At 34.8% G+C, this 14,125-nt stretch overlaps 1 long non-coding RNA gene across 1 annotated transcript in view; it reads left to right on the top strand.

The window, feature by feature from the left end:
* Positions 1-1,754: 1,754 nt before the first annotated feature.
* LOC141512934 (uncharacterized) overlaps positions 1,755-14,125 on the top strand; it is a 95,041-nt gene continuing 82,670 nt past the window's right edge. Inside the window, exon 1 of the long non-coding RNA XR_012475635.1 lies at positions 1,755-7,235. This is a non-coding gene — a long non-coding RNA (uncharacterized LOC141512934). The remainder of the gene's footprint in view (positions 7,236-14,125) is intronic.

The following is a 14,125-nucleotide window of genomic DNA, read 5'->3' as shown; positions in this document are numbered from 1 at the left end:
AAGTGCTGTCTTTACCCCTCAAAAGGATACAGTGATGTATAACCCACAGTCCCCCAGATCCCCTACAATATAGTTGAGAAACTGGCAGGGTGGGGTGGAGTGAAGAGGAAGCAATAATTCTAGTGTGTGTCTCCTGGGAAAGATAGATTCGATATCTAGAGACGCTGCATGGAAGAGCTCCAGGGACTTAGTTGTTAGCATGAGGATCCTGGGTAACTAAGGTGAGGTAACATCATGATGTGAGGATATGATAAAGAATGGAGATGAAAAAGACTCTGAAGGTAAATTGGCTCCTTTTTTCCTCCCTTATGGCCAGCCCAGACTTAATTTAAGTACTAACCACACCCAGGAAACAATCTGGTATGTCATAGAAATAATGCTACCTCTGAATCTGCTAGTAAAATAAAGCATAACACCAAACACCAATTTTCCACATCACAGACAATATACACTTCCTTGTGATAAGTCAGCTGCCATTGTAATCCATAGCCATGGGTATTCTCTTCATTTTCTGGGTAAATACAAATAATCTCGGGGAGATTCAGTTAGGCTGCTCGCTTTCATAATCTCAGATCCGGGAGCAGTTTCTAAAATCCCCTATTCACAATCAGTACAATGTACTTTATTCTAAATTACATTATTATAGTTATGCTAAAATAGGAAAATGCACGAAGTTATGGAGAAAATGCTGACCTGGTTCTATAGGATAGTGCTGCTGGTATGGTCTCCAATACACAGATATGTGCATTTATTTTATGTATAACTTTGAAAATGTTTGTACATGAGACAAGTATGACTTCTGTGTCATAATCTGTAAGACTACAACAAGAATACCACCACAAAAAACCCTTGAAAGTAATTAGATATTATACAATTTTCAGTCTTGTGCAGAGATTGTAAAATAATATGTACTATGCTTATAAATAGTCTAAAAAAAAATTGAAGATAGGGAATTGGAAGGAAGGGGTGAAGAGAAGTCCTTTAACTCATCGGTGTGATCATTTTGTTTCATTCTTCATTCTTCAAATGCCAAATGAAGAACATTGCTCCATAGTGAAAGTATGAATGGTTTTTCCCTTCCTGACTGGTTAGAATTATTCCATTGCCATTAATTTCATTCTAAATATCTAAAATGGTATAGAGATGCTTAAAAGTTCCTGCTTTCCAACACACTAACAATTATTCACAAAGAAAGTAGAATTTAGAGTAGTCACACTAATGAATATTGGTCAGGCAGCCTGGAACTTCAGGAGATCTAACGCAGTCATCAACATACAACTGATTTGAAATGACTTCCTTTGAAAATATTGAGAACTTCGCTTTAGGACTGAATTCTTTGAAAGCAACATAATGCTGATTTCCTCACTTGCTGCTGCTGCCAAAGTTAACTCTAAAAGAAAGCTTTACAGATAGGTAGAGAACAGACAAGACTGCAGAAGAAGAGAAGGGTGTGTGTGTGTGTGTGTGTGTGTGTGTGTGTGTGTGTGTGTGTGTGTGTGTGTGTATGTGTGTGTGTTGTGTGTTAGAGGGGAGGAGGAAATCTTGGGGGAAAAAATTCTAACCTTCCAATCCCCACCCACCAGTCTCTGTGAAAGATGACTTCAGTCTCTTTCTTAACTAATTCTGTCACTGTAAAATCCTACAGTCATTCTTCCACACATAAAGGAAAATAAGCTCACTAGGTGGACCTAGATGCTTTCAGTTTTAACTATTAACCAATGGTGAAAAAGGCAGAATGCCTAAGTTATGTCTTTGTGGCCAATAGGGTAGCTGTGTGTGTCCCACATGACTCCCTTCCCCTGTCTTTCACATGGGCTGTAATTTAGTTCAATTCAGAACTGCAGATAGTACAGCTTTCACAGAAGCAATGGGATGTCTGAGCACAAGTGGCTGACTTGGGAGTGACTTTATGAAGCACTTTTCTGCCTTCCTTAGGCATAAAAAGCCTGGAATTCTGCACCTGCATCAGAAAAGGACCAGACTAATTCTGCCACCCATTAACAAGAAACTCACACAGCTAACCAGTTTGAAATTGTAAGTATGATTTTTTTCATAGAGTATCTGATTTTAAATAGTTTATATACCATATGCATAAGGTAAAGGAGACTTTTAACAAACATCTACCTGTGATTGTGGGTATTAATGAAGATGCAAATTACTAGAAAAATCATTTCTAAACAGATGTTGTCTGTTTCGGTCTAATAAAGATAAAAGAACCAAAAATAAAAGTCAGTCATCCCTTAGGGTAGCTACATGAGAGCTGCACAGCACAACATAGCTATCTGCCGCTTTGTTCATAAGGAAAAGCGAAGGCAGACACATATGTATTTTGTTCTTTTCTATTTGGTCTCTGTGTCTAATCAGATTTGATCTGTCCCCAAGAAAAATAAAAGACAAACTTTGCTGACTCCTCTGACAAGGGCACTGTAGACTTTCCAGACATCTGACAGTTATTATAATTAGCAATGAAAGACAGCTAAGGCACTTGGGGGCAAATAGCTCTTAAATTTTGAACAATGGATCCAAGCCAGGGCTGGCTTTCTATTTATTTTTTTACCGCCCTCTCCATGTTTATAGTATTTATAGTTGTGGAAGGGTTTCAGAGCTTATTTTTAAAATAAGAAATAAAATCCAAAGAGTTCGACAAGAGTCTGAAATTGGTCAGTGAAATGGCAGCCTGGAGAGACAGTTTCAATGTCTCAGATTCCAGCCTTCCATGTATAATTTTTTTTCTCCTGAAATTCCTAATAGGGTGGAGTGAGGAGGGGGAGCTTCTTCACAGCAGATTGCCAGACGGAAAAAATAATTTTAGGTTTCTCTTTCATCCTTACTGGCTAGCAAAAAAAAAAAAAAAGATATGATTAGCATCTAAGTTGCTTTCCATGTAAGATTTATGGACTTCAAATAGAAGCAAAAAAAAATGGGGACTTGGTTTTATCCTTAGAAAAGAAAATCCAACCAAATGGGTAAAAGATGCTATTCACTTATCACTTCTTCCCTTCTACACTCAGATAATGTAACCTAGCAGGGCATTCTGCCTTTACTTCTAGAATTATTGAAATCTTTTAAAAGTTGCATGCTAAAAGTCTCCTGGGGGTGGTAGTTGGGGGGGGGGGGAGTGAAATCAAATCTGTTTTTCATGGTAGCACTAGGGCTTGCTCAGTAACAAAGCATGGGAAGAAAAGAAGAGTTTGTAAGGGAAATGTTATTTTGGTGTTTTTTTTTAAAGCATCTTAACTAATAAAGGAAATTTTTGAAGGGCTCCAGACATTCCTAATTATGGCTTAAATAAATCTGCTCCAGTAGAGGTTTGTGTGCTCTAATTGGGGAGAGGAAGGAGGCGCTGAGACTTTAGGATTAATTTTCAAGAAGGACTTTGACGTGAATTTTCACATAATCTTTTAAAAATACACCATTTAATTTTCTTTGTCTGCCCTCATGTTATCTACACCTCCCCCCACCACCGCCCACTGTGAGCTGAGACACCTGAAGGCTAGACATAATGATCAACAGAGCTCTAGCCTGTCTGGAGTCCAGCCAGGTTTTTTTTTTTTTTTCCTTCCCTCTCTACAATCAAGGAGGCAATGCATGCCAAGCCTATTCCACTGCTATGTGCTGATCAGGGATGGGAGTCTTAGACACACTGCGGAAAGATTAAAGACAACAATATCCCCTTTCTCTTACCCTGGGCAGCTTCGATTTTAACCCGTTCACCGCCCTTCCAACCATATGCCTTTTCCCCTCGTACCCCAGGTCTCCAGAGATCCAACAACTCATACAGCATATCGTGTGCCACCCCCCCCCCCCCGCCTGATTCATTCGGTTTAGAAACCAATTCCCTGATGCCATTTCACGTCTGGATTATTTAGAATTATCAATACATTGCTCCATAAGGAATCATTTGCCTATAAAAGCACAGTAAGGGTTGTTGGAATGAACTCTGCAGAAGGAAAAGCTGCAAAAAGTCCAAGGTTAATAGGGAGGTTTCCAAATCTTGCAGAAGATTACAGCATAGTTGATGATGCCATTCATGAAGGAATGAGGCTCGTATTCTCTCTCTCTGTCTCCTTTTTCTTTCTGTCTTTCCTCTCTCCTCCCAACTTCTATTCCCCCCTTTCCTCTCCTCACACTCCATTTCTCTACCATCCCTCTCTTCCTCTTCTTCTTTTCTCACCCCCTCCAAGTACTCATGCAGTTGCATCAGAGAGATGTCCAGATTTGCAGATGATGTCATCACCCCCCCCAAAAAAAAATTTGCCTCCATAGGAAGCGATTCCAATCACCGATGTCCATCCACTGGGTGTGTGCCCAAAGGAAGTTCAGTATGTGTGGGGTTAAACTACACCCACAGGAAAAGAAAATTAGAATCTTTGCCATCTCTTGAAGATGTATCCATATGGCATTATGGTCATGTTTATCACAATAAGATAGGCAGTTTCCCTGGTTCTAGAGTGCTTTGTTAATGTAATGGTTGAGTATTCATTTCTACTCCAGAGGTGAATGAATTTCAGTGACATAAGTAGGAAAAAAAAGGTTTGAAAAAGAATTTTCAGATTTTCTGAAAAATATCAAATTGCAGTAACATTTTTTTATTTGATTTTGCTTTTTTCTTGCTATGTAGAATTGTGAGATGTTCCAAAATGTGCCTTGCTAAAAGCCATTTCTACTGAGAGAGAAGAATGTTATATAAAATGAGTTGTAAAGAATAATGATTTCCTATGTTTTACTCTTTGAATATATACTGATTAGATAGTGGGTAGGTTAAATTTTTCATGGGCTGGTAAATTTTCTGTATTTATTTTTTAGCATTTTAAAGAATCTTTTAACTTATATTTACTATTTAAATTCTTTAATCTTTTGGAAATTTTTTAAAGTACTATGATTTTCCTAAAAAAAGTTATTTTCCTAAAAAAAGTCCACTGAATTTTATTCATATATTACAATGCACATCCAAACAGGCATATAGAAATGCTATATATCAATACCAGAAAAAATTATCAAATATTTAATATAAATGCATATATACATTAGTATATACATGCATATATATGTGATTTGATTTTTAAATGTTCAAATGCTATCTCAGAATTTTATGTTGTATATTATAGGCAGGCACATATTTTAAATAGGACTTTCAAAGTATTTATAATATATTAAAGAGATCAACTTTATCAAATTAATAGTGATCTTTAAAAATTAAAACAAACATGATTTTCCCTGCTAACATTGCTCCTCTTGAAAAAAGACTTTACTTTAAGACATAACTTTATCAGTGGACACATTTTGAACTTAGACACAGAACAGGTCACACAAGTTGGGTGACATTCTATGTGAGAAGACTGAACTAATTTGGAAGTTATTGGACAAGCACTTAGGCCTCGGTTTGTAATCTCTCTATGGACAACTAGTTATAAGAAAATCTCAAAGTTCTGCCTGTGAGAGCTGCAGAACTCATTTGGATTATTAAAGAAAGAAAAATGGATAAACAGTGGGGTTGAACTTTCAGCTACTTTGTGACAATAGCTCACACAACCACCCAGTGCGGGTACAGGCATCTTTCAAAGAAATGAAGATAATGGCCTTGATTGAAATAGTCAGGCTATGTAACTCCAATGCAAGAACAAATAGTTTTTCAGTGCATTACTGAGAAAGAACAATTTATGAGAGTACAGTTTGCTCTTACACAATGCTAATGTTTCATATGAAAGGGCAGACTACACATTACTTGAATGGATAAATGCACCAATGCATGTGTGACAATATAAATGTATATGTTTCATGTTTCATTAGAATGTGTTTTTCCTGGTTCAATATTTCCCTACATCTTTCTTAAAGTAAAACTGCTATACTGAACAAATACACATAAAGAATGCTGGTGATAGTTTTAAAAAATGAACAAAGAAGTTTATTTTTTTTGTATGTGATAGAATAACTGGACTTTTAGATAGGTTGTACAGTTTGAATTTCCATGTGTCCACTGAACAAAATTTGGGTTGAGAATTCAACTTATACTTAGCAAAGGAGCACACATAAATAGATACTTAAAGAAATATTTTAATCATTGTATATTTACTGTGCATTAAGCCTCATCTTAAAATATTATTTTTGAATCATATAGAGAGATCTCTGGTTGTAATTATTGAACTTATTTAAAAATTGAATATATGCTGAATCCAAGTTTTCTTCTCTCCCTCTTATCCCAAGCATTCTCATCATATAGTTCTTAAAAAGTAACTTCACATTTATGGATTCTTCTAAAAGTATAGAGTTTGATTTTTTTCCCCCACAGTCTACTCCTTTCAGTGATAAACAATGTTGCATTGTGTCTAGAATACATGGGAACATCATGAGAGTGAAGAAACTTTTTCCCCCCCTAACATTTTCTTCTTTAGGTCTAAATGCAGATTTTCTTGGAGTGGAAACAGTTCAAGATTCTTTGCACAACTTTCAGCAGATCAGTTGCTCTGTTGATACAGCCATGAAGCAAAAGTGCTCTGAGAATGATTGAAAGCTTTAGGGCCAGAACCTCAGAGAAGCTCAGGGAGGCACTGGGGTCAAATGGGCTCATGCATCACAGATAGGAAATGGACTGTGCCATGCATTTTTCTAGATGTTTTTTAAAAGTGCACACATTTGGGTTATTTACTACAAACAGATTTGGGGTTCATTTTTCAGGATCATCTTTCCAAACATCAAGACTACAAGTGAATATAAATGAATTTCTGCATGGTATAGCTAGACCAGATGGCCACGTGCTCCTTTCTTATTTAGATGAGACTTTTCCTTTCAATAACATCTTTCTTCCTGACCTGCTTAAAAATTCCAGCGAATGAAATCAGCACAGGATTTTCAATTCTAATTGACCATGTGCAGAGGAAGGGCCAGTAGAGAAATCAGTAGGGCCATTGTGAGGTTGCCTGCATCAATCTTGCCTTTGTGTTTTGCCTTTACTGGCCAGAGCCAAAATAATTAAGAATATTTAATTTATATTAGTTTTGCTATGACTACAAAACTAGCTAATTCCCAATGTAAATCACTTGAGTCACTACTTCTGCCCTTTCATCACCAGTAATCAGGAGATGGTTCTCATACATGTATACACAGTCCTTCTCTCTTTCCCTCTCTCTCTCAGCCATCTGGGCAAACTGGTTCTGAGTTAATTCTTTGAAATAAAAAGAAGAATAAGAAGAAGAATAAGAAGAAAAAGAAGAAGAAATTTTGGTATACTGGTTGAGGTAGGCTATGAATATATTAAAATGTGATGAATTTCCTGAAGTTGTTGCCTAAAATGACTACAGGAGAATATAGAAAGGGATCATTTTGAATTTTTTTTTTAATTTGAAGGGAGAAAGAAATCTGCTCAGCCAAATGCTTACTCCAGAAGCTTATTCCTTCCAGGGAGAAGCTTGGACCATAGCTTCTTCATGATGTTATTACACAAGCATTTGGAATTTGCTTTAGCAAGTAATAGCATGGTATGCAAGAATGGTGCTCTCATTTAATAAGGCTTAACAGAGTTCACTTATGTAGTTGAAGGATTGTTAGCCAGAATAGCTAGCAGGATACAGAAAAGACAGAAAATGTCAAGATTAGGAGTTACTGATATATGTCTATGGTTTAAGTGAATTAAAATACCATATATCAAAAAGTAATTATTCGTTTTATACTTCTGGATAATAATTTACTCAAATAGCTATGCTGATCTTGGTGACTGCTAAAAAAAGAGGCCATGGTATGATTTTCTAACTTTTTAAAAACTGAGAAAGGTTTTAAACAGAAATCTAGGCTGTTCTTCAGGTAAAGGCATTAATTGGACTTGGGCCAGCTAAGATATACACTGAGTTGGGAAAAGCTTAAGGGGGAAACATGCTAACAGGAGGCCAGCCTTGGGAACAATGGGACAAGAAGTGGTCTCAAAAATCAGAATTTATATCTCAACTTTAAGACATTTTATTTGTATATATGCATCTTTTTATGACAAATATATTTTAAGGTTTCCATATGTTAATTTCCTACATATGTAAAATAAATTTAAAGTAAAGGAGGTAGTGGAGAAAATAAATTATATTTTTAACGTGATAGCTGCTATCAAACAAATCTTAATACAGATATCCAACACAGCTCTCTCAAATTCGGGGACTTTTATTCTTTACTTAAAAATAAACAACTCTTGTTAAACAATTTCATAGCCTTATCAAATCTATACCTTTGTGTAGAAGAATGTGTTAATTTTTCATTTCATAAGTTCTTACAATAATGATGAAAATCACAATGAAAAGTTCATCATAAAAAATGAATCATAAGAGAAACAGGAAAATAGTCTCGGGCAATGTGACCTAAAGGAAAGGACCCTACAACCGGAATCAGAAAATTAGATTTTAATGTTGGCTATGTCTTTTACTCCCAATGGGACCACAGTCAGACTATTTACTGATTCTGGATTTCTGTCTTCCTATTGGCCTAAAATTGCTTTCTAAGTTTTTTCTACTTCTAAATCTTAAAATCCCATAATCCTAAAGTAGCCTATATGATTCCAAAAAGAGATGGATTTTTTTAAGTCACAATCTTTTGCTCTTTAGGTCAGAAATCAATCAAAGGATTAAAAAAGGAAGGAAGTAGAATGTATATTCTCTAGTATTTATGGAGCCTTACTCTATCTCATTTTTACTGCCCATCGATCAGATTGTATAAATTCATTCAATATCTAATAGCATTGGATAAAATTATTAAAATGTGTTTTGTGTCATAATGTTACATGGTTGAAACTTTCATGTGTCAGAAGAAGAGTTTTATAGTGAAACCATAAGCTATGTTCTTTACTTTTCTTTCTTTATTATTATTTAATATAGTTAATTCTTAATCTTCCATAATCAGTGTCATGGATAATCCCAGCGGAGAATGACATATTTGTGTCTGGGAGTTATTTTTGCATTTTCTTTTGACAATGGTTGTTGGAATTCATGGATAGTTATATGCATATTTAACATCTAAAATATTTGTCATAGAATCATAAATTTAGAGGTAAAGGGGATCTCAGAAACCATCTAGTCCAAAGTCCTCATTTTACAAATAAAGAAACAGAGAATAACTAGTGTCAAAGGCAAACATGTTTTGAACCAGTTAATGCTTTTCCTTTCTCCCTGGTCTCAGGGAAAACTCAAATCACTTATTCAGTCATTATAATTACACAGTATCTGCCTGAAATAACATCTTCTCTTCTATATTTGGGGATTAGACTGTACATTTTGGGGGCAGATATACTAAGGAGCTAAGGAGTAGGACTAGGATATTCATTTTTATCTACTTTGAAATGTTGTTCCTAGCTCATTACACAGTTCCTGATGGTCCTACATATAAAAGGCTTTCCACCATTGTCTCAATTCTGTCGTCTTCCTCTTAGAATTTTAACCTATCTTAAATGGTCCCTGGGGTACAGCCTCAAAACCTCACTATTATTTTGAGGGGGCTAAGGATAAATTGAAAAATGCTATAGTTATTCTTAATGTCTTGAAATTCACAATCCTTCAAATTAAGGACCAAAAATCACATTGCAATCAAATGACTGGCCAGTTTCCTCAGCTGCTCCTTACTACTTTCTTCTCTTTTTTAAGGTACCTGATCAATATTCTCTTTTTCTAGTCCTGAGAGAGATAGTTCACAACTTTCCTGAAGGGAGGTAACTGGTTTGGCTTAAGAGACTTTCTGTTATTGCTCCTGCTGGACTGAAGTAAACAAAATCTTGCTTACATCAACAAAGAATTTAAGTAAACCAGTAGGTGACAATGTCAATAAGAAATTGAAAGCAAGTTTTGTTTTGGATTATCTGAAATTCTAATAATTTAAGATAATTGAGTTTAAAAATATGTTCTTCCACATGAGACTTAAGCCATGGATTACTTTAAAAATCCCTCTTCTTTAAAACTATCTTTAAGAAGGCTACAAATACACATATAATATGCATAATATATATATATATACCCTATATATGCCGCACTATTTGCATACATATAAATTTAAGCATGTATACACACATACACACACACACACATATATATATATATATACACACACACACACAAATTTGTATACGTATAATTGTATGAATCAGTGAAGTAATTTTATAATCATTGCTGGGGATTTTTTTTGCTGATTTTCAATCTCCAAATATATATACATATGTATATAGATAGAGAGAGAGAGAGAGAGAGAGAGAGAGAGAGAGAGAGAGCACATTGAGGTTTCATTGAAATAAATTGGTCATGGTTAGCCAAGAAAATATACAGATTATAAAAAGGGGAGGAGCTTAAAGAATGAGTGAAGGTAGTGATAAGGGAAAAAACCCTACCCTTTTGGTTGGTCAAGAGATATCGAGGGGTTAATTTTTTAAATCTCTATGTTAAGTGGAAAGAATGGAAGGGATTTTTTTTTTTTAAGGAAGACTAAGCTGCTGGTGATTTGGTTGTATTTATGGATTACTACATTTTGAAAAGAAGAAAACCAGAGTTGTAAGATGACACTGCAGGGGATGTCTGGACTTTTCAACTGAGTCTAAAGTTTAGTCAATGCCTTAATACTTAGTTTTGACCTTTGCCCTCTCTGTACTCCTCCGTGTTCCAGGTGCAACATTTTTGCAAATACTTTACCATTATTGGAAACTTTGTACAGTTTTCACATACTGCTTAAATAAAATTCCCAGTGTAGAAAAAACCTTCCATAAAGATTTGCTCTCCAAGCTTGAAGATCTTAAGAACTTGTATGAACTTGTTCATATCCTCTCATAATTGATAAACTGCTTATATATCTCTGCTTTAAAATAATTATGAAAGATAACTACCCAGATATGAAAGATTAATTTAAACTGGCAGTACATTCCCAGTTTGGGTGAATTTTAGCAAGACGTTTTGTACAATACTAACGAGTGCTACATTGAAAATTTCTTTAAATTAATTTTCTTTGCAATGAAATAGTAAACAGAAACAACACTGCATAATGCTGCAAATATATTAAACTCAAACTCTGGGTGGATTTTTTTTTCCTCCTTCAGTAAATTGATTTCTCCCACTGTTTCTAATTGTACAACTTGGAGTCAAAAACAAATACCTAGAGTCACAATATGCATTTTTAAAGGGACTTCAGAGAGCACATTGTATAATGCCAGATGAAGAAATCTTGGTCCAAAGAGACCAGATGACTTCTCCAAGGTCATACAGTTAAAGATATGTGGATCTGGATTAGAACTTGGATTTTTAAGACTCCTCAGCCAGTATCTTCTCTATTATATTTGAAATATTCATAATCCTATTCTGCAATCCAGTAAAAATCCTGACTAAGTTTGATTAAATAGCATTCATCTCTGCATGTGCACCAAAGTATGTAAATGTACAAGAACAAGGTACCTAGCTACACATATACACATTCTATCAGAAATCATTTTAATTTGAACAAATGAATACCCAGATGGTCTCTTAAAGGAATAAAAAGAAAAACTGAAGAGATGTTCATCAAGGCTATATTAATATACTTCCAGTGTGTCCCAATGAAAAGTGAAAACTTTAGTCATTCCAGATGTTTTGTCTACATGATATAAAACATGCAACTATTTGCACATTTTCGCATAGAACTTTTTTCACTCTTTATTGAATACTTTTATGCAAACTTAGCTCAATTTTCTTCAATTACATAAATATTGAAGACATATTTGAGTTACAGATGAAATGACAGAAAACATTCCTAACTTTTGAAGACATTATGATTTTAATTACACGCACAAGTTATACCTAATCCATTTTTTAAATGAGAAATAATTAAATTTTAAAAATAAGTTGTTTTCTGAAATACCAAGCTTAAAGTCAATGATTTGACTTTTGTTATATTTTCCTTAAAACATTAATGGGAATTGGATTACTGAAAACATTTATATGACCAAGATTCAGCATTTTTGAACCTAAAAAAATTGTAGTTGATGTAGTCATTTTTGGCTTGATTTTCATTCATCAAGGAGAATTAATTACATGCTGATCAGATATGAAGACTTTGGAATGAAAGTCTTTCCTTCAGGGTTTGCATAAAAATAAGGAATGCACACATTCATTTTATGGAATTCAGAAATAAAATTGGAACTAACTTCATGCAAACCATTCAAATGAATTCTTTTTGAGGGATGTGAAGCATCAGCATTTTACATTTTAATTTCTCTTCTCTTTCCCTCTTCCAAAACTCCCTTTCCCCCATGCTATGCAAAAGCCTGTTGGGGGAACAGGATAAAAATTGTATCATTGACATTTGCTCTCAAGTAGGGCAGAGATATCATTTTGTAATTGAAGACTACACACATTCATGTATAAATTCATGTATTGCATTATAGGTTAAAGGTACTTTGCTTGCTCTAACCACTCTAAACAGGAACTAAAATTGCCTGCAGTTGAAACTACAAAGTAATATAGGCAATAGCTGAGGTTAGGCCATTGACTTATATGCTGAAGTTTGCACTGAGCGTGAGACTGGTTTCCCTAAGTATTAGGAATATATGCATTCCAGAAATATTGTTTAAGAAGCAGTTTCCTATGTTGAACAGAATTTATCCATTGTCCGGCTCTAAGCTGTTGGGGGCAGGATAGAGGCCCATCTGGACCTCCTAACTCTTGCTGTTGCTATGTTGGCATTTTAGGAGTCAGCCAGGGTAAGCTTCAGAAAATAAAATGTCCTAAAGAATACATCGGTTATGTGATATTTTAGGATTTCTCAGAAGAGAACTTCAGAATTACATGAAGGTGAGTTTAAATAAAATGTATTTCCTCTCCCTGTTCCAATTTCTCCTCTACTCTCTTTTCTCTATTCCATTCTGTTAATCTAGTTGTCATATGTCAGAGGATACTTCCCCTCACTTTTTAAATCAAAATCCAGATCTGATTGTATGGAGGTAGAAAAAGGCAAATAGATTACCTGTGGTTAGATACTTGAGATCATTATCTACCAAAAACAATTTCAACTGACTTTTCTGAACTATGTGTTCATTTAAGATTGGAAAATTAGTATTTACTACCAGTCCTTTACTCCAGGCAAACCATTTTGACCAACATAGACTAAACAGAAGACAAAAATATGAAAACAATCTAAGTGCCTCCATCTTCCTTCCAAGTACAAAGTATATAGTCTATTGTGAAACCTGAGGAATCTGACTCATTATCCTTTTCACCGTGTCTGCAGTCTATACATAAAAAACTAACATGACTGTTTTGACTAAGACCTCTTTTCATATTTTTTTTAAAAAAAGTTTTGGCATTAAACAGTTTCAAAAAACATCTCCAGAAAATGGTTTGGAACTTTTTTTTTTCTCTTAAGGGGGATAAAGTAATCAAGATTTGTGAGTGTAAACACAACATTGACTTTTCTTTTTCTTTTTAAATTCAAATAAGCACCCCATAGGCAACTGAACTGAAAACACTGTGAGGATATTATTAAAGAGTTTCCTTTTCTGGCCTTAGTGGTCACTAAGGTACCTTCTGGGGCACATTAGCTGCTGTTAAAGTTCTAAACTCAGCAGTTATCTATATAAAGTTCTTTTTATTGATTGATGTCAAAAGGCACTTACTGAGTTTTGGTTGTCTCAGAGGGCAAATCTTTGTTTGGTGCCAGGATTTATAGTATAATGGAGAGAAATTCTTTGCCATTATCCATTTTTCAAGATCCCAGTACCAAGGTTTTGAATACATTCAGTGTTGTTTTTGTTCCATTTCTTGATACCTGCCAGAACACTGAGATTGTCGATGCTGAGTGCTTGGAACAACATTTTTTTCTATTATTCTTAAAGATCCCAGAATTTTTTCCCATCTAAGTAATGTTGCTGCCTTGACTTTCATTTATCAATTTCTCCTTACTCTAGACTCTTAACCCATTCACTATCCATCCTCAGGTTTCTAGTTCATTTTTGATTACAGCAGCATGACATCATGGACAGAACTTTGAAATTAGAATTTAAAAAACCAAGTACTATTCCCAGTACTTCTATAAATTGGTGTGATTTTAGATATCTAAACTCTGAAAACCTTAAATTCTTATCTGAAAAATAAGGGATGAGAATTACCAAAGCATCAAAAATGACCTGGATTTAAGGCTAGCCCTTGAT

The sequence above is a fragment of the Macrotis lagotis genome, chromosome 2 (genome assembly GCF_037893015.1).
Source record: "Macrotis lagotis isolate mMagLag1 chromosome 2, bilby.v1.9.chrom.fasta, whole genome shotgun sequence".
Lineage (NCBI taxonomy): Eukaryota > Metazoa > Chordata > Mammalia > Peramelemorphia > Peramelidae > Macrotis > Macrotis lagotis.
The sequence above is the reverse complement of the archived record's forward strand: the minus strand, read 5'-3'. Positions and strand labels throughout refer to the sequence as shown.